Source organism: Trachypithecus francoisi, unplaced genomic scaffold (assembly GCF_009764315.1).
Source record: "Trachypithecus francoisi isolate TF-2019V2 unplaced genomic scaffold, Tfra_2.0 Lachesis_group5, whole genome shotgun sequence".
In the NCBI taxonomy this organism is placed as follows: Eukaryota; Metazoa; Chordata; class Mammalia; order Primates; family Cercopithecidae; genus Trachypithecus; species Trachypithecus francoisi.
Genome location: NW_022681470.1, coordinates 74,034,223 through 74,061,832, shown reverse-complemented (window position 1 = coordinate 74,061,832; position 27,610 = coordinate 74,034,223). Strand labels below are relative to the sequence as shown.

Genomic DNA, 27,610 nt, shown 5'->3' with positions numbered 1-27,610 from the left:
CATGGAAAAAGAAAGTATAATTATGGTTATTAGAGACTGGGAGGGGTAGGTGTGAGGGAAGGATGGGAGAGATTGGTTAACAGATACAAAGTTACAGCTAGATAGACAGAATAAGTTCTAGTGTTCTATAGCACTGTAGGTTAAATATTAACAATAATTTAATGTATATGTTCAAAAAATCTAGAAGAGAAATTTTGGATGTTCCCAATGCAAAGAATTGATAAATGGTTATGATGATGGATATTCTAATTACCATGATTTTATCATTACACATTGTATACATGTATCGAAATATCACTCTATAATGTATAAATATGTATAATTATTACATGTCAACTAAAAATAAAGGGAACAGAAACTCAACTCCATGTGCTGTTGCCAATGCAAATAGTACCAATGAAGTGACAATCAGATGAACAGCTAAGTTCACACATGCTCAGGCAGGATCACTACTGAGATGTCACAACTTACTCCTCTGCCTGTCAGCTGGCAACTGTCTTAATTGAAGAAACATGGCATATATATTAACGTGAACCATACTGCATTATATGTGATAGCCTTGATATTCTGAGGCATACATTATACATACATTTAGAACCTGATTAGGTAATCAGAATATTGTTCAACTGGTGAAATGCTCAAGGCATGATCTTTGACTCATTTTATATAAGGTCTTCTTATTTACATATGCCTAAATCAAGTAATTAGGGGCGTTTAGTGCATTATATTGAAAACTGCATAAGGCACTGTGCTCTTGTATCCCTAGAAGAGGCCAAGATTCATCATGTTAAATTAAGCAGCAAGAAGTAGGAATAATGATGGAATTTCCAGGGTATAGAATGAAGCAAACTGAACTTGGTTTTGATGGCCCCAATGCAGGGATGGGAAATTCTTGAGTAACTTTACAGAGCTTTCCTGAAAATGGTCATCCAAGAGGTGTGAAGACTTCTTCAGTGGAGAGGGTCTGTATTGAAATTTTTATTTTTTTTAATACATTGAGTTATTACTTATAGCACTTTTTTTATCCATGGAGTAGTACAATTAAAAAAGACACTGATTGCACACATATTAACAAGTCCATTACCTCATAATCTAAAAAATATGTTCAGAGATGAGATATGATATAACTTGGCTTATAAGCTAAAGAACCAAGATGACAATTAATTGATGTTTTAGGGATATTTATCTTCTCTTTAACAATTGAAAAGTAGGAAGGAGCATGGAATCTATAGAAAATCTAAAGTAATGATGGTAATATAAACTGTCTCGGCCATTTTCCATTTTGCATAGACTTTTTAATGTTTTCCTTCTTACTAGTCTTACGATTTTTTTCCATTGCCCCTCAAATTGATATATCATTAATGATAAACCATGTGATTGTTTTAATATTTATAATTGTCTGTTATATTATTTCTTTAAGCACTTTAAAATATGACACAAATGAATACTTGAGCTATATTTTATATAATTTCAAAATAATTTTAGCGTTCTTCCCACTTTGCAAGTAGAACCTTTGCCTGTGCAGCTCTGTGATTTATGATGACATCACGTCCTTTCAGAGATAACACTGTTATGTCACTGAACCTGAAGTGGTGAGGTCAAAAGTACATGTGAAGTAATTATGGGCCTGAACTGAAGACCGTGCTTCAGTTCAAAGGAAAGCGAGCAGGGCCAAGAGTGAGGATGAAGGTATCAGGGGATAGTGAACAGAAAAGAAGACAACAAATCTCTGAAATATGGTCAATGGCATGAGCAGAGATTTTACCCTCAGCATTTTCATAGTATGCTTTGGAAAGTGAAAAGAAATAATGATGAGAAAAAAAGCCTGCGAGCCTTTAAAACTTTGCTCTATTGCATTACTAAGAAAGGCTTTGGATAACAGAGGGGTTACATAAATGAGAGCAGGTGCGATCGTGCAGAGGTAACTATTCAGCATATGTAAGTGCAGTTGGAAAATCATTTTCTTGCAGAGAATACTCGAAATTGGTCCCTAATGGCCTTGGTTTTTGTCATATGGTCTTGATTATAAGGCTAAAATTGCATTGCCATGCCTTTGGTGTGAACGAGATGGATGGATAATTATTACGTGTGCTGAATACCTTTCTGCATGGAGGAACTAGGACATCCTCTGGTCATTGTAGCCACCATTTCGACTGGCTGTCAGAAAAGCTCGAAGCAGCCAATTCATCACCATATTTATGTGGAGGAGAAATGGCAATGTGCCTCTGGGTTGGGTGTGCACACTCCCACATACATATACATATGCAGATTGTGGACATGCTGAAGTGGCCCAGTGTAAGTGATTGTGAGGCAATGTTCAAAGAAGCAGTTGAATTAGTGGAAGTAGGGGGTTCAAAAATGAAACAGCGAGCTCTGTAGAAAATTGATGACTCTTGGTGGTGTCCATGTGCTAGTAGCTGGCAGCAAAGCAGTGCCAGGAAAGATCTGGGGGCTCAGTTGGAAATGTTGCAGGAAGTTTAAAATTGTATTGACAATAGGAGCTGTTTCTGGAAGACTGATGATTTTAGACACACTGAGAAAAAAAACCCTTTTCTTTGTTATGCATGTATTTCCAACCAATTTTGCTATCTTGCATGCCTCTCAGGATCCTCTCAGAAGGTGGATGTAATGATAGTGACAAAAATTCCAGCAGCTATTTTTGCTGAGAATAAATTTTGTGTCTGTTTCATAGTTGCTACTACCATCTTTGCTGGTGAGGATGCCACAGGAGGATGCCATGGGGGAATAAGAACTAACCTAGTACTCTGTCATATCTCAGTGGGAAAGATTCAGGAATGCAATAAGATCCCTGACCATGACCACACAACTCATTCATCACGGGCATATTTATCAGGGATCCTGTCCTTGTGAGGCTGTGGCTTCCCGTTTCCACGCTGCCCTTTGCAAACTATGGGCAATTAGGTGTGAGGGCCACTATCTCTTCTACTCAAAGCCTTGAACTTTGGGGCTAGCACCGAGGGGAGAAAACAAATCAATCTTTCCTGAAAAGCTTGTAGAAAGTCTAATGTGAGAGCAGTCTCAGGTTTGAGAGGACAGTGTTCTGAACCCCAAATCAGCATTTGACAATTTTCTGGTTGTGGTATATAATTTGCCACTCAAATACCAGTGGGGGTGTTGGCAAGGTGTGGGGCGGAGAGCGTTTACACAAGTTGGTTGATCAGGTGTAGCCAATCACTCTAGGTGTTCTACTGACGATATTTAGATTGTTTGGATGCAGGGTGTATATTTAAGGTAAGAAGTGGCCAAAACATTAAGGAATTAAGGATGTGTGTTTGTCAATTAAAGAAAGAGTAGGAAATATAAATGCAGAACCTTTATGTATATATATTTTATATATATATATGCAAACATATGTATATATAGTATGTGTATATGTCTGTGTGTGTGTGTTTTCTTGTGCAAAACACATAACAAGAGTCAGAATTCTGTAACAATTATTTTAGTGTATTTAATGCAAGCTTTTATTTTTGCTGTATATATCACACACACATATATAGTGATAGTTCCATTATACCCATTATTATGCTATATAGTAGTTAAATCTGGGATTCTAGGGCAATAAAACATGAGGGTTACACTATTTTGGTGCTGTTTTTAGTTTTCATTTCTATTGGAAAGTGCTAAATTAGTAGCATTTTGTGATTCCTGATTTAGCTCTTTTAATAAGAAGCAGAAGCTAAAAACAGCCCAACCAAGCAGTTGAAGTCTTATCACAAGCCCGTAAGATCAATAAGCTAAAAAAAGTATGAAAGTTTTTGAGTGACAGCTTAAAAATGGAAAATTTAAATATATATCACTGCCTTCTGCTCCATTGTGTAATGCATAAAGCCCATTTTGGCAGTACGTTTTTAAGCAGTCAAGAAAGTGATTTATTAGTATCACTGGATTTGTGTTTATGTTCCATGCTGTAAACTATGCTTACAGCAATATATCTGTATTAAGGCATTAATACGAGGAGTGCTACCTAAGCTTAACACTACTAATATTGTCCAAAGTATAGTTTATTGGGCTATAAATAGTAACATCAGTATTGACACTTGCTGCATCATCTAAGTCCCTGAATAACTTGTGTCTGATGCTAAATGAACATGTTGCTGTTGACAGGATATAAAACATAAATAGTGAATACAAGTGATATTTCATGGCTACTGCTGGTATTTTCCACTCTCTTTTGATCTGCAGAGAAGGAGTTCTCTGTGTGCTGAGACCATCATAGATTTCCCAGTGTTTGTTAGAGGATTGTGATTAGAAGATACCACATCTCGGTTTTAAACATGCTTATTTCATGTGACCACTAATTAATTGTAAACTAAATTTCATGGTTGATCTCTCATGAAAGTCCTTAATTATAAGACACCTCTCAATAGGTGGATACTCCATATACTTTTTAAAAATAAGATAAATATGCTTTCAGAACAGGGATACAACCAAGAATATGAATTTCTGGAAGAGTTTTTGAACATCTTCAATAATTGTATAAAATGGTCTATGTCACAAATAGATAATCATTGCTTATAATAATAGACAAATAAATAAAATGTAGGATAGTCAGCAAATCAGGAATTGAGTTTCTGTTTAACCTTTTGCACTCAACCTAGGTCTTTACTTTGATATGAAGCTGATTGTTATTAATTCATTTAACAAGTTTTAATGGAGAGTTGACTGTTACATGGTGGATGCTGTTTCCATAGACAAGTATTTTCTAAGCTTGATTTCTTTTGTTGAAAATCAAGGCAGTATTTCAAGTCTTTTGAATTTCACCAGATACACTCTCCTTTATTAAAAGCTATAAACAATGAAAAAGCTCTTTCTTAAAAGTTACCTTCAGAATAGGGAGCAAAACAGTCACGTAAATCGTGAATTTGCTAATTTACCTAGGTGTTCCTACTTTACATTGTAAAGTCTAATGACATATATTAAATTAAGTTTTGAGTTCATTAGAATTGGAAGATAGTCATATCTAGTAGTTCATTCAACATATGATTATGGAACACCAATTATGGACCAGAAACCACGTTGCTCTCTAGACAATTAATAGTAAATGAAGCACATTCCTTATCTGAAGACATAGTCAAATAATACCTCCTTTTGCTGAAGTAACTCAAAAGAAGTGAGGGCTGGGTGTGGTGGCTCATGCCTGTAATCCCAGCCCTTTGGGAGTCCTAGGCAGTTTGATCACATGAGGTCAGGAGTTCGAGACCAGCCTGGCCAACGTGGCGAAACCCCTTCTCTATTAAAAATATACAAATTAGGGGCATGTGGTGGCATGTGCCTATAATCCCAGCTACTTGGGAGGCTGAGTCTGGAGAATGGCCTGAACTCGGGATGTGGAGGTTGCAGTGAGCTGATACGGCACCACCGCACTCCAGCCTGGGCGACAGATCAAGACTGTCTCAGAAAAAAAAAAAAAAGAAGTTTGGAAAAACTCAGTTCTTTCCTCCTCCCTAAACTAGTAAAAGAGAAGAATCAAATGATAATGAAAGACATTTTTGGTTCGTTTATAATTTCTTGCTCATTTGTTGTAGAAGATGACAGAGACAAGCTCACAGAAATGTCAATATATTCATGTACTTTCCTTGACTTTTTCACCTCAAACATTGTAATTTTTTGGAACTGATTAGGTGGTGACAGGAAAGAGACCGGTTTAGGTAACACTTATGATCTCAGATATTAATATCATGGGTGCTAACTGTGATGGACATTATTAATCTTGTTAAAAATGAAGAGAAGCAAGCCTTAACTGCCTTTCTTTCTGTTGAAAGGTGAAGTACAAAGTAGACAGTGTGCCAGGAGAGGGGTAATGTTCTCATCCAGAAAATCAGAAACACATGCTCATCTTTTCAAAGCTATAAAAGTTTGTGCCTTGATGAAACCTTTTATTCTCCCTCAAGAAACCTTCAACGTTATTTCACTTATTTTGCGGTAAATAAACCTGTGCCTTTGCATGTTTGCAGATAGTGGCCATGTGGTTAATGTACAGGAAACAAAGAATGAGGGAATCACCAGGAAAGGTTTCTCTCTCCTTTCGTCTAAATCCAGAAGGAGGTTGCTGGAGACGGATGTGGCTGGTCAAAAAACCTCAGTGGGAGAAGCCAGTTAAAACAGGAAACATAATAAATTCTAGAGCTTCAGCATGGTGAAGGTGTTGGAAAGGCAGAGTGCTCTCTTCTTTCCTAGTTGTTTCACTGACAGCATCCAGAACAATGCTGAGCCCAGGGGAGAGGCCTCCTTCTCCCAAAGTATGCTGGAGTACCATAAACTAGAACTCAGAGTTCTCTAAGCTTATGTTCTTGTTTTGGGGGCCCTAAATAGATCCTTGAAAAAGTGCACCAAATGGTGTCAGAGTGAAGGCAGGAAACCCAGGGACTTATGAAATCCAGTGGTTTTTCATTAATTCCTCAGTGCCTTATTTCTTAGTGGAAATATTCAGCTTTGGTCTAAAAAACAGCTAAAAACCTTATGCAAAGAGCTTGTAAACAAACACCCACTTGAACCATCTGGTTTTGTAACACATACAAGTGATTAAGCCTCAGAGCTATGATTGTTAAATTTTTGAGAACACAACAATCCCAAATACCTCCAAATAGATTCCTTATACCAGTTTATGGGGGAGAAGGGGTACATGATGCTATGTATAGTAGATAATCTGGAAAGGTTAAGACAGTTTTTTTGTTTCCTTACTTTCCTCCCTCCCACCCTGCCACCCTTCCTCCTCCTTTTCCTTCCTTTTTTCACTATGAGTGTTATAGAAAGATACAACATATGGACTAAAAACATGTTTGTAGTTCCACTATACTAAGTCTACATTGTTAACAACTTAGAATGTTCCTTATCTTTACCTTCGTTATTATTTTTGCCCTTGATAGAATGAGAAACATGTGTCTTGAATGTGTGTGTTGTGTGTGCGTGTGTGTGCGCACACACACAAGGGGGTGTCTTAGCTCCTTTTAGAATACATTAAACAATCTGGTCTATTTGCAAATAATGAATTCATACTTTTTGTTCGTAATGACTAAAGAAAGTCAGGTCAGGGGGAAATTAAATATGTTAAGAGCTCTCATTTTAATTGTATAATATCGATACAGTCTTTATAGTTAATTTCCTTGACAAGTCGTAGGGCATATGGATTGGATTCTTCACATATTTCTAACGTGGAAATGATTCTAAATTGGAACATTTCATTTAGGTGACATCACCGTAGGGAAAAAGAATAAGTTGCACCCTGTACTGCAAGTATGTGGAAATAACACAGTTCTAGCTGATGACTTTCAAAATGAATTGCCCTAGTACACAGAACCAAAAACTCTAAAATGAAATAAAAACTCTTGGTGAGAAAACAATATTAGGTCCCCTATTTCTTTCTTTTTTTTTTTTTTTTCTTTTTTTTTTTTAATTTTGCTCAGGCAGAGTGCAGTGGCGCCATCTTGGCTCACTGCAATCTCTGCCTCCCAGGTACAAGAGATTCTCCTGCCTAAGCCTCCTGAGTGGCTGGGATTACAGGCGCGCACTACCAGTGATCCGCCCACCTCTGCCTTGTAGGGTGCTGAGATTCCAGGCGTGAGCTGCTATGCCTGGCCAGGTCCCCTATTTCTTTCTTCCTAATCTTGACCATTCCTCATCTCCAGATTTATCATAGTAACTGGTGGGAGGAATTGTTGAAAGAAGAGGGGAAAGAGAGTGTTTAGTTTCAGTAGTGGTGGTTGGAGTATCAAACTCACTCCCAAATATTTGATGGTTCAAACATAATAACAGCTAATTTTTCCTTCACATAACGTTTCTAATGGGTGTTCTTGATTGGGATGAGTCTCTTTCAAATGATGATTTCAAGGCCGAGCTCCTTCTATCTTGTGGCTCTCTGACTTCAATACACAGCATCCACAGTTTCCTGTATCTATCATCTGCATAAAAGGAGACCATATGGGATATTATGTGTGTGGGGGTGATGGGGAGGTGGTTTATGGGCCAAGTATGGGGAGGCTACTCTCTTTCCGTGGAGGAAAACTCATCTCATGACCTTATATAAGCATAAGAGTGGCTGGAATATGGTTAGCTGTGTGTCAAGGAGCAAGAGGAACTGTTGGTTAGTTTCCATGGCAAAAGGGAAAGAGGAGAAAAAGATGGGTGTTGACACAGGACACTATGGATCTTTTTATTTGCTAAGGAGGAAATAATGAAAGTAAAACCCTTTTCAGTGATGTGCTGGTAAACTGGCTCTTTCAGGGGGAATAAAACCACTTCACCTGATTTGTATTGTTTGCCAATTTCCTTGGTGTAAATATGCACAGCCCCAGCTCTAGAAAGCTAGGAATAAGCCATTCTAGCTTGTCATTTTACTAACTAACTCTGAAAAAAATACATCTGAGGAAGTCCATTTATGGGAAGGAAGTGAGCATGCATTTTGCCTTTGGTATTTGACACAAGGAAAGATTCACTTTATTTTTTTTTTTTTTTTATTTTTTGAGACGGAGTCTCGCTCTGCCGCCCAGGCTGGAGTGCAGTGGCCGGGTCTCAGCTCACTGCAAGCTCCGCCTCCTGGGTTTACGCCATTCTCCTGCCTCAGCCTCCCAAGCAGCTGGGACTACAGGCGCCCGCCATGTCGCCCGGCTAGTTTTTTGTATTTTTTAGTAGAGACGGGGTTTCACCATGTTAGCCAGGATGGTCTCGATCTCCTGACCTCGTGATCCGCCCGTCTTGGCCTCCCAAAGTGCTGGGATTACAGGCTTGAGCCACCGCGCCCGGCCAAGATTCACTTTAGAATGAATCTCTTTATCATCTGAAAAACCATCAATATGATATATTCGTATCAACAACAGATGTGGGCATACAATTTTGAGTCAGGGAAAAATAGCGCCAAGGGCACAGTGAGTCAAGGCTACCCATCTGGCCTGAATCCTGGGTCACGCTCAGGCAAAATGTAAAGCACCTAGAACCACTTTCCAATGAGTGTGCCGAGAATACAGATGCCACTTCTGGGATAGGTATATTTACATTTTTTTCTTGGAATTTCATGTGATTGTTCCTGTCATCATTTTCCAAGAAGAGGGAAAGACTTGGAGATGAAATGGATGACGGCAATTAAAAACATAGATGCTAAGGATAATTTCTCTGTTTCTGATTATAAAAGAAGTTGGATGTTAGTGTCATTCCCTGTGAGAGAAGCAAAGAAATCAGGCCAGGTGCGGTGGCTCACACCTGTAATGCCACTTAGGGAAGCTGAGGCGGGCAGGTCACTTGAGGTCAGGACTTTGAGATCAGCATGGCCAACATGGTGAAACCCTGTCTCTACTAAAAATACAAAAATTAGCTGGCTGTGGCGGTGGGTACCTATAATCTCAGTTACTCGGGAGGCTGAGGCAGGAGAATCACTTGATCCCAGTGATCTGAGATCATACCATTGCACTCCAGCCATGGTGACAGAGGGAGACTCCCTCTAAAAAAAAAAAAGAAAGAAAGACAGAAAGAAAGAAAGAAAAAGAAAGAAAAGAAGGAAGGAAGGAAAGGGGGAAGGAAGGAAGGAAGGAAGGAAGGGAGGGAGGGAGGGAGGGATATGGGGGCGGTGGTCTGTGTTTTAAGAAAACACTGTTAAAATTTAAATGGATGCTCAGATCTTAATCGGCTAATTAATCGACATTGTTAGTAGACCAATGGCTGTATATCCTTTGGACATTTTCACTATTACTTCTCAGCTTTTGCTGGCCAAAGAATCAGGCCATGTAATGATCAGTTTGATTTGCTCTTACCATTCCGTTTGATCCATGCAGACAGATGTGGGTGTGGTGTTCCTGAATCATGATGTAGTGGTCCAGATAGCTGGTCAAGACATGCAAGGGCCTATGCTGCAGCCCAGTTGCTTTTGTTGTGTGTGGGTTTGTTTTCAGAAGTGTTAAAGATACAGCACCTCCCAAATCAATGATTACTCTGAGTCTTCACTGTAAAGGCTTGGAGATTCCTATAAGGTGGCTGTTGCTTTGTTTGACTTGGGAGGGTTCTGATAGCATCATGAAGACTGTGGTCTCTCTAGGATTCATTTGGAACACAAGCTGAGGCTGATCAAAACCTAAAGATGAATTAGATCTGTGATTTCTTGGTTCTAGTTAGTACTGGCTTATTTTACATCAATTGCTGTTTTTGGAAAGTACTAAAACTGGTAATGACAGACTCAGGTACTGAGATTTCTCAAAAAGTTAATTCATTCACTTAGTAAATAATGAGCTGTTCAGGGAGCAGCTCTCCTCCGCACATATTTCCTTATGATGGTGAAAAGTAAGCTCCTCTGAAACTAACTTTTCTCCTGCCAACCATCTCTATTGAATTTTTCCTTAACTGTGGTCTGCCAAAAAAAACAGTGAGACTTGGCACACCAGTTTTGATCAGACCAACCATCAGAATCATAATGTCCTAAGTACAAAGCCCACTAATTGAATTTCATTCACGGACTCAAATACAGCAGCCAAGGCAGAGAACACTGTCGGCTGTTTTTTATTAGGTGCAGAGTCTAAAGTCATTTTTTAAATGTGAGTGATGCAATTTCTTGTATCTTTCATTTAAAACGCTACTTGGTAAACAGTGTTTCAGATTAGCGTATTTGTAATTTAAATGAAGACAGTACATCAAGCTGAATCTGAAAAGAAAGGAGAAGTTTGGGAAATGATTCATTCCCCTTTTTGTGTGATCTACTGTAGAAAATAATAAATAAATAGGTATAGAGAGGGGAAGAAAGGCTTGTGGATTTTAGGAGACAAAATCGAACCATTTCTAAAAGAGTCAGTTCCAATAGCGAAATCTTTGTTTTCTTCAAGCACACTAATAAATTCTGCCTAATTCATTTTTTATTTTCTCTCGGGGTTTGCTTGCAGATTTGCCTCAACAAAGGAAGCATCATGTTACATCTTTTAAATAATTGATGGCTCTCAGTTCAAGCCAGCTTGAAGGAAATTCTGAAAATAGGTACTGATTGAGCAAGTGTCTCCTTCCTCCGCACATTCCCCTCCTCAACACTCTCTCTTCTCATCTTTGTTTAAAAAAACCCACTTTTCCCTCCCCTTTTGTTTCTTTGCCTCCTTGGTTGAGAGCAGAGGGTGCTTTCATTTGGGTTTAGGCTTTAGCTAATTCTTGGTATCTCTCATTTATTTCACATCATTCTATTTACTTTATTAAAGATGGGGGAGCTATTAATTATAAGCTGACTGATCTAATCTTGAAGAGCTTTTAATTAATCAACAGAAATGTTATGTCATAATAACCACTGGAAACGGTTTGTTGGAATTATGAGAAAACTGGGCTTATAGCTTGTCCCTCTAAATTTGCAGTGTGTTATTCTCCAACCGTCAAATTACCCTGGAAGCTGGGTCAGCTGCAGCCTTGCCCAGCTGTTCCTGTAGGTCCTAATACTGTGAGCTGATCTCTGTTATTCCCCCAGAGAGAGAAGAGCATCTCCATTTTACCTCACTCTTGGTGTGATTAGCAGTTGTCTAAGACTTGGAAAAGCCATTACCACTTTCAGGCAGATATGGCTGGTAGAACATTAGACTGGTCTATAGTGATTCTAGCTTCTAGTCATGACTTTGTAAGTCACTTTGCCTTACAGGACTTCCCTTTCCTTACTGGCAAAATGAGGGCTTTGGAGTGCATTATCACCAAGATCGTCATCAACATAGCCTTCTTGCATGCTCCAGGGAAAGGGATGATAAACCAAGAAGAACTTGCACTGCGTTTGATTTTGGGTGCATTAATGGTATTCTGACTTTGAGTGAATGAAGATCATGTGCTCCTTCTTTATTAACCTTCCTGTTTCTTTCCATGATTTTTCTTTTCTCTTAGTCTTTCATTTATGTCTTCTTCTCTTATTTATTTCCCTTCCCTTTCCTTTCTAACTTTTCATGTTTCCAGGGTTAAAGTGGAAGGAAAATGATTGGCAAAGTGCTAGACTCAAGGATCTTGGCCAACTTAATGAAGAAATCTCTTATTTTAAAAATATTTTGTCCTCACAGAAAAGCTTCCTCCGTCAGAGTTTGCATCAGAAAGTAGCCAATATTATTGAATTTATGAAGACTAAATATAGAGTGGCAAATATCGGGAGATCTAAATCTGGAATTCTATGTTTGACCTCAGTTTAACTGGAGGGAGTCTTACATTGTACCCGTCACTGAAAAAGCTGTATCTAAATTGATGGATTATTTTCTACTCTCGAAACTATTTCATAATCTTTAAGGCACTTTTCTTTTCAAAAGATGCATCACATAGATTATATCATGACATTTTATCTCTTAATAGATCAAGTTTCCTGGCGGTGGGGAGCTGAAGTTGTCTTTGCCCTATATCTCCCCATCATCCAGTACCTTGCTTGTATATCCTGTGCCTACCCAAGATATCCTGCCTGATTGCCTTTACTGAAATCCTGAAAAAAAAAAAAAAAAAAAAAAACCTTCAAATAATCAAACCCACATAAATAACATATGGTAGGGGATCTGGAAAACTGAGGAAATTCTTCTGTTTATCTTTTCCTGGCTGTACACTAAAGTTATCTTCAGAATCATTAAAGGAAATATGTGTGTTTCCCCTTTTAAAAATCTTTACTTCTGCTATGCATTCACTTTTTGAGAGTATATGCTGTTCAGGGTTTTGTATCTGTGTGTAGTAAGTAGATCCCTCACAATAGGATATACTCCTAAGGTTCTGGAATTCAAAATGTGTTTTTCCCCAAGGACAGCTGGGTGAATGGTTGGGTTCCAGTGTCATGCTACCATGTTTGAGGAATATCATGTGCTAAGTGGCTTATCCTTTCATTGGAATATCTATTCTTAGAACCAGTTTGAGACCCGAAGAACAGATCTTTCTTCCTCTGTATTTAGAGAGGTAATTCCCCTTCTAAGAAGGTTCCTGCAATAATGCAGAGGCAGCTACTGGTGATGGTAGAGGGTGATGGTAGGGATGGTGTAAGTCCTATTGCCTTGGGGTCACAGACTTTGTGGGTGAAGGGATACTGGTAATGTAGTTATCTATGTTTGTTTTAAAAATATTCTCTGGGACAGCGAAGAGAATCCAGAGGCTTCCTCTTCCTATCTCATACTACACAACCACGGTGGGGCAGATCATTCACGTTGTAATACATGTGAAAGGTGCACCCTGGGAATCGTGCAATGCAAAATCCAGGCAAATGCACCTGATAGTTCTTAATCCTGGAATTTTTTCTTTGTAATAGGCAATCATTAGCTTACAAAACAGTTGTGAGTTGTGTTTCAGTCTACATTTCAAAACTGGTTATTCAGAAACAATAATTGGTAACTGGGACCTAATTAAACTATAGAGCTTTTCCACAGCAAAAGAACTATCAAAAGAGAGACAAGCTACAGAGTGGGAGAAAATATTTGTAAACTATGCATACTACAAAGGACTAATGTTCAGAAACTACAAGGAACTTGAATGACTGAACAAGAAACAAATAACCCCATTAAAAAGTGGGCTAAGAACATAAACAGACATATCTCAAAAGAAGACATACGAGTGACCAACAAACATATGAAAAAATGCTCAACATCAGTAATCATCAGAGAAATGCAAGTGAAAACCCCAGTGAGATACCATCTTACACTAGTAGGAGTGGCTATTATTAAAAGTGAAAAAATAACAGATGTTTGCGAGGTTGTGGAGAAAAGGAAACAATTATAACTATTTGTGGGAATGTAAATTAGTTCAGCCTCTGTGGAAACCGGTTTGGAGGTTTCTCAAATAACTAAAAACAGAACTACCATTCAACCTAGCAATCCCATTACTGGATATATACCCAGAGGAAAAGAAATTATTCTACCAAAAAGACACCTGCCCTCATATGTATAACACAGCACTATTCACAAAAGCACAGACATGGAATCAACCCAAGTGCCCATCAGTTGAGGATTGGATAAAGAAATATGGTACATATAGAGTATGGAATACCATACAGCCATAAAAAAGAATGAAATCATGTCCTTTGCAGCAACATGGATGCAACTGGAGGCCGTTATTCTAAGTGAATTAACACAGAAACAGAAAACCAAATATTGCATGTTCTTACTTATAAGTGAGAGCTAAACATTGGATAGAAAGAGACAAAGATGAGAACAATAGACACTGGCGACTCCAAAAGAGGGGAGGGAGGGAGGGGATCAAGGGTTGAAAAACTTTCTGTCTGGTGCTATGTTCACTGTTTGGGTGACGGGATCAGTAGAAGCCCAAATCTCAGCATCATGCAGTATACTCTTGTAGCAAACCTACACATGCACCCCCTGAATCTAAAACTGAAAGTAAAATAAAACAAAATAAAACTGGTTGTTTGGAATTTAGAATATTTGCAGACAAGGGAAAAAGTGAGATAAATAGTAGTGCATTTCCTGGGTTACCCACAAAATTCTTCTCAATCATATTGTTACTGGACTTCTAAAGGCCGTTTACAATCTTTATCCCCCCATTCTTAGTATATTACCTATAGTATTGAATAAGAAATCTTTCACCTGGATTGGTTGTCACCATTTAAATCAAGATTTTTCTGGGGAAATATATACTGCATTTTGTAATAAGAGGAAATCATAAGGGTAACAGGAATTGATTCCATACACCCTTCCAATGCCCCACCATCTCCCCTTACTCACAAACTGAATCTCCTGAGTTGAACGCCTCTGCTTAGAGATAGTTGTTGGTGGGGGATCAAAAGGGGAACTGGTTCCCAAAACCATTGTTTTAACATTAACATTATTTCAAATTTTCAGCCATTTCAGAGATAAGAGTATGACAAGTTGTAGAGTTTAAATGTTAACTTGAAATCTATGGCCACATTGGCTATGAGCATTAGCAATATTACACAGAAAGCAGCCACCTAACTGTTGAAATCAGCACCTGAAGGATTTTTCTTGATTCAAATACTGTTTTTGTACTTCCTGAGTCCTGTGCTTTCTTTTTAAAAAAGCAACAACCTAAATTAGGTCTTCTTGGGCTTCTGACCCTCTAGTGTCAGTTGGGTGGGTCCTCTCCTAGTGTTTCTTTATACTCACATAAATTACAGTTTTTTAACAGGTTCTTATGTTCACACTCCTAAAAAATAAATAGGGTTGGATTCTGACATTCGAGTCATCTTACCACCTGTCTCTCTCATGGATATGTTTGAAACACCATCCTAGTTTTATATGTAAAGCACCCTCCTTTCTTGATTCTAGACCCTGTCAAATTCCAACCTACACTAGAAACCTCCTCAGTCTCTTGTCTTAGTTGATCTTCAGCTCACTTTATGCAATAAATTATTTAAAAATGATCCCTTTGTTTTCTAGTATTCAAATAGTTTCTCTTTAGCATTACAGTAAATTACCAAGGTATGATTCCAACTGCTGGGTGTAGGGGGAAGTTGGGATTGAAACCTCAATCTAGTTTATTTGCCAAGCATTTTACTTTTAACCTCATTCCTGAAAGAAAGCAGGAAAGCAATGAGTCTGAAGGGTGTCTTTAGTGAAACGATTTAGAGGTTCGTCTGAGGGTCTTCTGATGCAATGCAGGCATCTCTTTGAAGTGTTCACTCCCCAAAGTCTACAGTTACCACATTCATGCCTCAAGGGATGTGATGCAAAGTGGCCTGGTGCCACATGAGTAATTATTTTCTCCACATCTTTTACTTAATAAATTGCACCAGAGCGTGCACCAAACAAATTGTCAAGAGCATTCCGGCCTCCTGTTAGTCACAATCTTCTCTTCTTCCTTCTCACCTCCTGAGCTGCAAGTTCAGCACAGAATTTCCCTGGACATACAAGGGATTGCTTTGTTGCTCTGAACAGTCTTTTTATATTTTGGTAAAGATATGAGAAGCATTAAGTTAAATCATGTGGAATTGCCGTTTTTGTAGGTCGAAATTGATAGAATAACAGCAACTTCATGAGGTTCAACCCAGTAGCTTCCTTTGATAGACATCTCCCTAGAACATCATTAGTGTATGTTTAGTGAAAACCCATTTGGAGTTTACTTAAAACAGAAGCTTCAAGTTTTCCCACTTAGAAAGCTGGGGCCTCTACCCGCTCTCTTGTGTTTTTTTCTGAAGATCAGAGAAATAGGATACAAAGCCTTCACATTTGGAGAAATGCATATATTTTGAGACTAATATGAAGTAAGTAAAAAGTCCCTTGGTCTTAGAAGAATTTTTTTTTTTCTGAAAGTTATATATGGGTATTATAATGGAAAACGTTTTGAAACCCTAACCAGAGCATTTGCTATAAATAAGAGAGGAGCGGAAGATTAATAAATCTGATAAAGCTGAGAAGGAAGAAATCTTAAAATAAGAAATGAGGACTGTACCTTCGTTGGAGTGTTAATACAGCCCTGAGTGTATATATAGGAAAATCAAAGACTTGCTAAAGGCAGAGCATACTAAGTCATAGCTATTAATGTGTGCTTAACTCTATTGCCTGGGAGATTTTATTAAATGCAGCGGCCAAGAAAATTGACCTTACTTTTTTTTTTTTTTTTCCTTTTTTGGGTTGGATCCTTGCTCACGTCACATAAATGAATAGAGCTGACAATTTACTGGTTCATCAATGAAACAATATTAAATTATGAAGATGTAAGGAAAAAATCCTACGCTAACACTGTCGCAGTTTGAAAGGTAAGCTGCTCCCTACAAGATTAGGAGATATTAATGTTCTTTTAAAATCCACATAACATAATGCCATGTGATACACATTAGAAGGTTAAGTGGCCCCTTGACTACTATTGTGCTGCTGGCAAGTATTTCATAGTAAGGTACAATGTTTTCCTCATTCTGCCTTTTAAAATGTAAAAACATCATTTTAAATGCTTTTAAAGTGTTTTGTTGTTGTTGTTTTTTGTCTGTGTGTAGGATATTCTGGCAGATTGGACTTTACTGAGTGTGTGTTGTTGTGATCATGTAGTTGCTTTGGAAAGGTTTTGCCCGAGTTTCTATTGATTCACTGTATCGACCACTAAGCTGAGGTTGTGAAAGTCATACTATTTCTTAATTTTTGTCTTTCGGTGATGCCTAAGAAGTAAAATATTGCTCTTCTTTACATCTTGTCCTATGTTTAAGATAGAGATCCTTCTCTTTCTAATTCTACCTTCTGTGAGCTTACTAAAAGTTCTTGGTATCCATTAGATTTCAGTCGAATACCCATTTCTTTCCAGGGATATCTGTCTACGTCACTCCATTTTTGAAGGGAAATTATGTAATACTAACTTTCCCAGGTTACCATTAGTTAGTCAGTTAATATCCTAGACCCAGGTCCTTCACTTGGATCCATGAACTCTGTTGTAGTTGTAATGACTGTCATATGAGGATCATAGAGTGGAAGGATTCTTTTGTTGCAGAGTGTCTGTGCATTCATCATACTCTCACACTGGTTTGTAACTCAGGAAGGATGAAGAGCCACTGCCTCCTCTAATGCAGGATCTCTGATGTGTTAGTTACTCTGGGTTCTTGCTGCAGAGGCCAGTGCAGAGTCAGTGAACAGGAATCCGTGTGTGCTCACTGCCAATGATGCCTTTCAATGGTGCTTGCTACTGAACCCTTTGGAATAAGGCATATTTCTGAACGGCATTCAGCAGACTCCTGCTTCAGTGTGGAAAATGGCACTTTAGAAGTTGAATTACCTTTTTCATGGCATCCAGGTTGCTTAATTTGCAAATTGAGAGTAATTTAGTCAGCGGGAGAATATGTTTTCATGTTTGAAGTCCATTGGAATGAATTTGGCGTTCTCTTTCCTCCTTCAGCTCCAACTCTCATAAAATGGAGTTCTGGCCCCAAACCGTTCAGTTACATGATTCTGGGATATCATCTGTTGTTTTGCAGAGCATCAGTTTAGTTTTAAATATTGGTAATACTTACATCTACTTCTTGTCGACTACAGGTGTGCCCTGCTTTCAGAAAACTTGGATATGCTTCAAATTCACACTTAAGATGCCATTGCAGGAAGGGGCAATGATTTGTACACTAAAAATAGATTGGCTTTAAAAAATAATTTATCACAAGATTCCTTTAAATAACCAACTCTCTTAGAGCATTTAAAATATGACTTGATTTGAAAAATCATAGCTACTTGCTCAACTTTTCAAGAACACGTCTGCTTTGTAATGTGAGGTGGGTGAGCTGGGGGCACCGAGCCACAAAGAATGAGGGTCTTAAGTGAGCTGAAGAGGAATTAATTTTAATTTAGAAAAGAATTTGCTTTTCCAGAGTTTCCCAAGAAAAACACCTTCACCTTTATCACCTCCAGAGTACGTAAAGAAAAAATAATAATAAAGCAGGTCAATTTCAGTTTGGAAAAGGTAAATCTATTTCTTTGGTGGGTCACATTGTGCATTATGCATGTGCATAAAAGTGAGGTTTGCTTTGATCCTGACTATAAAAAGTTTATTTTTAAACTCAGACTGGGCAGGAATCCAGCGATGCTCTTTCCCCTGCAACACATCCTGGGTTTCAGGTCCCCAGCCTGGCGGAATGCAGCTAAGCAGCAGGAAGTAGTTGAAGAGTGTAGAGACTTGATGGGTGCTGAGGTTTTTCCCCCCTTCCTCCCCTCCATTTTTGAAATTCAAATTGAATGCAATTTTCAGCTCATTTGAGCCAGAATATACTGTTGCTGAGCTTCAGTGGCTCTTAAATTCAAACTCACAGGAGAAAACAGATATCATCTGTCACAGAGGGTGGGGGAGAAGACTCCCCACATTTATTCACGGGAGGCAGAGCTCTAGTAACTAATTCAAACCTTTCTGACTAATTGACTAATCACTCACAGGCAAACTTATCAACTAATCAATGAAACCTTTATGACACCCATCTTATGTAGTCTGGGAGTAGCTACCCCCTTCCTTTAGAAAAAATTGTTCAAGTCTATTTTTATATCATTGGCACTTTAATACCTTTTTGGTGAAACGAGACAGAATACCGTGGCAATCTTTTTTTCTGCTCTTCCTGACTATTTTTATTGTTTCCCTCTTGAATGTCTTTGTCAATTCTATTTATTTAAGACAGAATTAGCAGAAAGCTTATGGGTGGCTAAGCAGTACAAAAAATTTGAGGTTTTTTTTTCTTTTTTGTTACTATATAGAGTACTTGAAAAATATCTTTCTTTCCTGGGGGCAAAGATAAGTACCAATTAAAAGGGAAAAACCCGCTCATACAGTTCTTGAGTTTGCAAGTGTGGCTGATCTGCAGGGTGGATGTTTCAGGATGGCTTGAGAATGCCTCTGGGTGAGGTGCTGCCACTGGGTATGTGCCCAGGGAATGCAAATAGATTTGAGCAAATAACAATCTGAAATTTCTCCTTTGATTTCAGAAAGAGTGCAATGTGGCAATTTTGATTCTGAAATGTAGGTTATATGATTTACTGCTGATACTTGTCCTTGAGTGTTTTAATATAAGCCAAAATTTACATGGGGATATGAAGGCCATTAGCTGTCTCTTGCTGTTTGTCTTCTTCTTCTTTTTTTTTTTCCTCAAGATCCATGAGAGAAAAATTAATTATGATGTTATTTCAAAGTAAGCAGGAGTAAAACAATTTGATCTCTAAATAATATTTTTAATGAAGTTTGTTCATAGCTATCAAACTTGGAGTTTAAAATTGTTTTGCATAAAGTAAGCATATGGTCTGGCCATATATATTTATATTTATACTCGTGTGTGTGTGTTTGTGTGTGTGTGAGTTTACCTATCCCCAAAGTCTCTAAGAAGGTGACAGCAGGAACATCCAAATGGTGGTCATTTTCACATTAATAGTCATCAACCACTGTATTCTCTTAATGGCAATGTGCCTGTGAATTAGATCCTTCGTAAAAGACATTTATTTCATTTCTTTTATAAGAACGATACTGACATGCTAACTTGTTTTCTCATGATTATACCTCAGTACAAATACCACAACCATATTGTTGTTTCTTGGACGCATGGTACAAGAAGCCAAACATCTACTAGGAGGTTGTGATTTATAAAAAGAAATATGTATTTGTTCTCTGTTGCCCCCACAACACCCCCGACCTTCACATTCCTGACTACAGAGCTCTTTATCCCTTGGAATTTCCTGTTTGACAGGAGTGTCTTTCGTTCTATTGAGGTGACTTTTGGAGGTCTCCCAAATGGGTTCTGGTCACCAGAAAAATCAAGCCATGATTACAAGCTTGGAACTTTCAACCACACCCCTCATCCTCCAGGAAGGGGAGAGAAGCTGAAGATTGAGTTAATAATTGACCATGCTTACAGGATGAAGCCACTGTAAAACTCCCTAATCTGGGTCAGATGCGGTGGCTCACACCTGTAATCCCAGCACTTTGGGAGGCTGAGGCAGACAGATCACGAGGTCAGGAGTTCAAGACCAGCCTGGCCAACATGATGAAACCCCATCTCTACTAAAAATACAAAAATTAGCCAGGCGTGGTGGCATGTGCCTGTAATCCCAGCTACTCAGGAGGCTGAGGCAGGAGAATTGCTTGAATCTGGGAGGCGGAGGTTGCAGTGACCCAAGATCACTCCACTGCACTCCAGCCTGGACAACAGAGCAAGACTCCATTCCCCCCGCCCCCCCAAAAAAGATTCCTAAACTGTGGGATTTCAATTTGCAATTTCAGAGATCTTCTGGATTGCTGAACGTGGGGAGGTTCTGGGAAAGTGGCATGCCTGAAAAGGGCTTGGAAACCCTCTGTCCCTTCCCATCTACCTTGCCCTATGCACCTCTTTATCTGGCTGGCTGTTTGTCTGTATTCTTTATAATGTCCTTTATAAATATAATAAACCAGTAAAAGCAAGTGTTTCTCTGAGTTTTGTGAGCTGCTCTAGCAAATCAGTGAAACCAGAGAAGGGGGTTATAGAAACCTCCAATTTATAGCTAAATCAAACAGCAGTTGTAGGTAGCCTACAACTTTCAGTTGATGTCTGAAGTGAAGGGAAGTCTTGTGGGACTGAGCCCTTAACCTGTGAGATCTGATGCTGTTTCCAGGTAGGGAGTGTCAGAATTTAGTTAAATCATAGGATACCCAGTTGGTGACCACTGGAGAACTGATGTGTGGGAAAGCAAAAGCAAGCCCATACTTCTGAGCACAGAAGAGTCTGTGTGGAGTGTGAAAGTAGGAAAAACAGTTTAATTTTTCCTGTGTTATTATACCTACATTGACCAGGAATCTACATTTTCAGCTAATTACTAGTTAATAGGGTTTTAGTTTTTCTACTAAAATATCTTAAATTTTCAGTTTACATGTAGTTACTGAGTGCTTACTACATACCAGCCACTCACTGTGCTAAGATTAAAACCTTTAAAGTAGTGGTTCTCTAACCTAAGTGAAGTGGACATTGGAGGTGACATATCAAAAGAGTCACCAATATGCACTCTCCCAACCCTTTCTCTCAGTGGATAACCACTATTTTAAAAGCAGTTGCTATGGTTTGGCTGTGATCCACCCAAATCTCATCTTGAATTGTAGCTCCCATAATTCCCATGTGTTGTGGGAGGGACTGTGTGGGAGATAACTGAATCATGGAGGCGGTTTCCCCCATACTGTTCTCATGGTGGTGAATATGTCTCATGAGATCCGGTGGCTTTATAAGTCTCACAAGATCTGATGGCCTTTCTCTCGGCTCTCAGTCTCACTTTTCTGCCACCATGTAAGACGTGCCTTTCGCCTTCTGCCATGATTGTGAGGTCACCTCAGCCATATGGAACTGTGAGTCCATTAAACCTTTTTCTTCATAAATGACCCAGTCTCGGGTATTTCTTTCTTTCTTTCTTTCTTTTTTTTGATGAGATGGTGTCTCATTCTATCTCGTAGGCTGGAGTGGAGTGGAGTGATCTTGGCTTACTGAAACTTCTGCCTCCTGAGTTCAAGCAATTCTCCTGCTTCAGCCTCCCAAGTAGCTGGAATTATAGGTCCCCACCAACACATCTGGCTAATTTTTGTATATTTAGTAGAGGTGGGGTTTCGCCATGTTGACCAGCCTGGTCTCGAACTCCTGACCTCAGGTGATCCACCTGCCTCAACCTCCCAAAGTGCTGGAATTACAAGCGTGAGCCACTGCACCTGGCCTCTGGTATGTCTTTATCAGCAGCGTGAGAACAGACTAACACACCAATATAATCTAACTTAGAGTTGGGAGAAAGGATGATACACAAAATAATCGGTAATAAGGATAATAAAATACACATACTGAGCTGCTAAATATATAGTATTCTTCAAAATTGCTAACAGAATTGGGCAAGAGAAGGGCCAGTGGGGTGCTGATATCCTGCAAGAAGGCATTGCAGGGTTGGTAGGCCAGGGGTTAGTGGAGGGAAGGTGGGGGAGCAGACCGGGAGGGAGGCAAAGCTGGAGTCCAAGGGAGAATGCAAATGAGGAATATGAGTGCAGAGCTCTTGAAGCGGAGAGGTCAGTGATGCACCAGAGCCTGTTCTTACTAAGAGAGTCACTTGTTAAATTTCTAGGAATTTTGTAGATCCAGTTATAATTTAATTTTCTTAAAAATTGAATGATATGAACATATAATAAGTTAATATATTAAAACCAAAAGTAATAAATACTCCAAATTAATCACTTTCCAATTATTCTTCTTCACCACATTTTGGTCTTATCTTGAGGTATGGAAAGTCTAGAATACTGCACTGCTCTGCATCTCCTCATCAGCTCCATTATCACCATGTCACGTTGGTAGCTCAAATCAGCCATGGAGGGAGTGTTTACACCACAGAAATTGACAGTGCCCCAAATTTTCAAATGAAGATTTTTTTTTCATTTGAGAGCCAGTTCTTAAGATTTACCAGACAAGCATGGGGTGGGAGTAGAGATGGGACTAGAAAATTGGAAAGCCTAAGTGAAAAACTATGAGAAGGCAGGGCTACGTTAGAAAAGTGGCTCCATATCATTAAGTTAAGCCAATGGTTTATAGTCCATTTAGAAATAATTGGGAACCGTTGTCTTTCTTTAAATACTTTTTAAAATTATAATTAGCATATATTGTCAATACAGAAAATTTGGAAAATGAGAATAACGACTATAATATTTTCTATATGTTCCACACTTTTTAAGTGCTTTAAATATAATAAATCATTTAATTCTGGAAACAGCCCTATAAGGTAGTTGCTGTTATCCTATTTCAAAGATAGAGAAATTGAGTTACAGAGAAGATAAAAGCTTCAGCCAAGTAGAAGAGCTGTGATTTGAAAGCAGGAAATGTTTTAATTCTCGTGGTCTTACTCCTGTAGGATAGTTATCTAGAGTAAGATTGCTAAGCCAAAGTGTTTCAATTTTATAAGAAATTGTCTGTGGATCTAAAAAAATTATATAAATTGGCTGGACATGGTGGCTCATGCCTGTAATCCTAGCACTTTGGGAGGCCAAAATGGGAGGATTGCTTGAGGCCAGGAGTTTGATACCAGGCTGCACAATGTAGCAAGACCTTTTTCTCTACCAAAAAATAAAGTAAAATAAAATAAATAGCCAGGTTTGGTGGCATGTACCTCTATTCCTAGCTACTCAGGAGACTGAAGGGGAAGGATCACCTGAGCTCAGGAATTCAGGAATTTGAGGCTGCAGTGAGCCATGATCACATCACTGCACCTTAGTCTCAGGGACAGAGCAAGAGAGACCCTGTCTCTAAACACACACACACACACACACACACACACACACACACCCCTACCAAAATTGTGCGAGGATCGAATTCCTAGCTATGGTTCTAATAGACTTTACTTTTTGTCAATTTATTATTGGGAAGTAGTATCTTATTTCAATTTGCAATTTTAAAATTATTAATGAGGCTGAAGATCTTTTATGACTTTAGTGGTCATTTGTATCTTCTTCATGTGGATTTACTGCCCTGCCAATTTTTTTTCTATTGAAATCTCGTCATTTTCCTTCTTTGTTGAAACTTCTTGTGTACTAACAATATTGACCTATTTTTCTTAAATGTGTTACAGAAATGTTTCCTTATTTTATTTTCACTTTCCCCCACCCCCACCAAAGATGGAGTTTCACTCTGTCTACCAAGCTAGAGTGCAATCTCAGCTCACTGCAACCTCTGTCTCCTGGGTTCAAGCAATTCTGCTGCCTCAGCCTCCCGAGTAGCTCAGATTACAGGCGCATGCCATCACGCCCGACTGAGTTTTGTATTTTCACCATGTTGGCCAGGCTGGTTTTGAACTCCTGACCTCATGATCCACCTGCCTCGGTCTCCCAAAGTGCTGGGATTACAGGCGTGAGCCACACCGGGTCTGACCTTATTTTCACCTTTTAATTTTGGTTTGGATTATCTTTCATGATAGAGAAGAAGTCAAATATATTTATATAGTGGGTTTTGTGTGTGTGTGTGTGTGTGATTTCTCATTTTTCTGTCTTGATTAGATTGGCTTCTCCTCTGAAAGAAAGAAAAACTTTTTTAAATTCTAAATATTTTGTATGTCTTTTCAACATGATCCCTGCTTCCCACAGCTCATAGATGAGTGGGGAGATGACTGCAGAGCGCAGGGATTTCTGCTTTGTGTGATCAGTGCTGTAACCAAGGGTGCTCCGAGTGCCAGGAGAACCCTGAAGAGGGCACCTAGGACAGCTGGAGGGTGGGGTGCGGCTGGTCCTCCTGAGGGCAACATCCCAGCTGAACCTCTAGGGCTGAGGCAGCAGGGGTGGGAAGATTCCCAGGGGAGGGAAGGAGCAAGCCAGGGAGCTGGAAAACTTTGAAAAGACAGGTCTATTTTCCAGAATAAGGAAGGAGTAGTTTCTCACAGTGGATCAAGGGAAAACGTTTTTCATAGCAAAGGGAGAATTATTTTCCTGAATTTCTCTTATTTTACACAAAGGGTAGGCCAGAGAAAGGTATTTTAAGCTGAAGACAAAGAAAGCTCTGAAGGTGAGATTAGAAAAAAATGAAATAATAAGTCAATAAGGGTAAGGAATACCTTCCCCTAAAATGATTAGGTATAGACAAGGGACAAGGGTCCTCATATGAGAATGAGGAGAAACGTGCATGTCATCTTTAATATCCATGTACCTTCTCCTAGTTGCTTTGGGACCAGACAGTGACAGGTGGCCCCTCACTGAACTTAGCCATTAGTCTCTCAACTTCCAAGCCCCACATCAGCCACACCAGAATAATATCCCTTAACATGCCAGCTTTCCTTACAAAAATCACATGAGTTCCCATGATCTCTGGTGAGATCTGTCCTCGTTGGGCAGTTAAGCTCTCCACAGCATTATCCCATCACCCACCTCAAGTAGCTCTTCTTCACTTTAAAAAGTGTAATCATCGTGGAAACTTGTGTGTTCTACAGACAATGCCTCCCATTTGCAGTTCCTTCTTTTTGGGACCTTCTCCATTACCCTTTGACAAGCTAACTGGAATCTGATTTATCTTTCAAGGCTCAGCTTAAATGTCACCTCCTTCCTGCAGCCTTTCCTGACACCTTGAGCTAGAAGAAATCTAGATGTTGAAGTGTCCGTCAGTACTATTTAAGACTCATGCTGAAACAACAATGTATTATAGTGCTATATTTCTACAGATTCTTAACTAGATTGAAATTTCTGAAAGGACAAGAACTGTGTCTTATATGTCTTTGCAGCTCCCAGGTCTTTAACATAGTGAAGTCTCATTCACCCTGACAAAGACTAGAAGACTAAACTCATCTCTAGAAACAGACCCATGGACAGCAGAGGCAAGGGCAGAGAGGACACTCACAGAATAAGTAGAATGTAAAGTCACTCTGAAAATGGGGGGTTGAAGCTTGAGGAGAGAGTGATTCTAAATAAACCTCAGAAGGAAGTGAGCCGGGGAATGCTCAGGGGATGAATAAATGGATCACCTGGTATTCATGGTGGAGGTCAAAGTTGAAGTTAAATGAATGAATTGGTAATGAGCCATGTTCACATCTTCCTTTGCACTTGAGAACCAAAAAGCAATATGGATATAGAAGAGACTGAGAGTATCTGAAGCAGAAGGAAAGAGGTTAGAAGGGAGATTAAAGATGCAGGAGAAAAAGGAGGATGTGTGAGAAAAGGGAGAAGTGAGTCAGAGAAAGGTTCTTCGAAGGGGATGTGAGTCAGAAAGGAAGATTACTTAATAAACTTGGCAGAATGTCCATGAGGTGAGGACAGTGGTGAGGGGTCTCTCCTGGACTCAGAGAGGAAGGATGTCGAATGAAATCAGGTGGTGACTAATAATTTAGGTGAAGTAAGAGTGATGAAGTACGGATGTTTTCCTGAGAGCTGGAAATCAGGTATGGTTTCTATGAAAACATGGGGAGGATGACGGCAGGACTGGCATGGCAGTTGTGCTCAGAAAGAGATCACAGATGTAGCATTTTATAGTTGAATAGCATCACAAAGCAGGAAGAGACCTAGGGGGTCTGATCCAATGTTCTCATTTGGTGTTTAGGACAAAAAGTCTGAAAGACTTAATACCATCTCCTAGGTCCTCTGTGGTCTGCACTCTGCCCACCTTTCAGGCCTGATCACGTGCTTCTCTGCTTTCCTAAACTCCTGCAAAGCCAAACCACCTGTGATGCACTAAACCTTGCATTCTTTCTCATTTCAAATACCATTTCTCTGTCTGGAATATTCTTCTACATACTCCTTGTTTTTCTGCCCAACTCTTGTTCAAATTCCAGGTCTCAGATTAAAAATATTTCTTCCAAGCACTCCCTCTCCCAACTCCCCTCCACACACGCACTGGGTCAAGTCTTCGTTATATGTTCCCAAGCATTGATTTCCTATGTTTAAAATTTGATGGGAGATGTATTTCCTTTTTGATAGTCCCTTTTCTCTTCTGGGTCGTGAATTCTATTGAGTCTCATCTTTTAGTATTGTACTTGTCACCGAGTAGTTGCATAATACATATTTCTTAAGGGAAAAAAGGAAGGAAGAAAGGAAGGAAAGAAGGAAGGAAGGAAGGAAAAGAAAGCGGGGAGGGAGAGAGGGAGGGAGGGAGGAAGGAAGGAATTTGAGTGACAAACTTTCACCACCAATTCTTAACTAAGCCTGACAAGTGTTTTGTGAAACAATCAGGTATGGCTTGAATATTCACATTCAAATTTGGGAGACCAGGATGTTTTTTTTTTTTTTTTTCCAGTTTTTTTTTTTTATTGTGGTAGGAAAATTAACTACTTTAGCCATTTCTAAGTGTACATACAGTTCAGTGGCATTAAGTGCATTTCCATTGTTGTTCATCACCCATCTCTAGACATTTTTCATCATCTCAAATTGAAACTCTGTACTTATTCAACAATAATTCCTATTTTCGCTCCCCACCTGTCCCTAGCATCCCGCATTCTTTCTGTCTCTATGCATTTGACTACTCTGGGTGCCTCAAATAAGTAAAATCATACAGCATTTGTCCTTTTGTGTCTGCCTTATTTCTCTCAGCCTAGTGTCTTTAAGGTTCATCCTGGTTGTAGCTTGTATCAGAATCCTACTCTTTTCCAAGGCTGAATAATATTCCACTGTATGTAGCTACCACATTTTGTTTTTCCATTCATTCGTTGATGAACATTTGGATTGTTTCCATAGGATACCATTGTTTTAAATCCTAAAATACATAATTCTCCATGTAATCTAGTAACCTGGGAGATGGTCAGTAGCATGCAGCTGGAGGATTTAA

The 27,610-nt window shown here is 39.1% G+C and overlaps 1 protein-coding gene across 4 annotated transcripts in view; it reads left to right on the top strand.

Moving 5' to 3' along the window:
- Nucleotides 1-27,610, top strand: part of ESRRG (estrogen related receptor gamma) — a 657,690-nt gene that overhangs the window by 185,309 nt on the left and 444,771 nt on the right. For 3 of the 4 annotated variants that reach the window (XM_033200764.1, XM_033200761.1, XM_033200762.1), the window contains exon 2: nt 16,548-16,639. The exons of the other annotated variant lie outside the window; for it this stretch is intronic. The gene's annotated coding sequence lies outside the window, so the exon portion shown is untranslated. The remainder of the gene's footprint in view (nt 1-16,547; nt 16,640-27,610) is intronic. 4 annotated transcript variants of the gene reach the window in all.